Here is a 653-nt window from a genome sequence, read left to right as displayed (position 1 = left end):
CCATATACCCCTACATTGTGCCCATTCAGTGGGAGCACCCCAACCCCACCTCCTTGCCCATCCTCCAACTTGAATTGAATTTTTATCCTATGTGGGCATGAATTAGATCATCTACTGGCTTCATATTAATATTGAGTACATTGGATAATTTCTTTTCCATTCTTGTGATACTTTACTGAGAGGAATGTGTTTCCACTCCATTCAGGTTAATACAAAGGATGTAAAGTCTCCGTCTTTTTTATGGCTGAATAGTATTCCATGGATCAGAAACAGGAAAGTAAAATCTCTAATAACCTCAATCAGAAATGAAAAAGGGGTAATAACAACAAATATCACAGAGATAAGAGAGATTATCTCTCACTTCTACAAGAAACTCTATGCCCAAAAATTTTGCAATGTCGAGGAAATGGACCAATATCTGATTCCAGAAACATACCCTCTCCCTAGACTTAACTAAGAAGAAATAGATCTCTTGAATAGACCAATATCAAGCCCTGAGATCAAAGATACAATAAAAAATCTTCCATCAAAAAAATTCCCTGGAGTAGATGGTTTCACACCAGAATTCTATCAAACCTTCAAAGAAAAGCTTTATACCCATACTGCAGAAACTATTCTAAAACATTAATAAGAAAGGGATCTCCCCCAATGTC

The sequence above is a fragment of the Otolemur garnettii genome, unplaced genomic scaffold (assembly GCF_000181295.1).
Source record: "Otolemur garnettii isolate 467f Iridium unplaced genomic scaffold, OtoGar3 scaffold00229, whole genome shotgun sequence".
Classification (NCBI taxonomy): domain Eukaryota; kingdom Metazoa; phylum Chordata; class Mammalia; order Primates; family Galagidae; genus Otolemur; species Otolemur garnettii.
Note: the sequence above shows the minus strand (reverse complement) of the source record.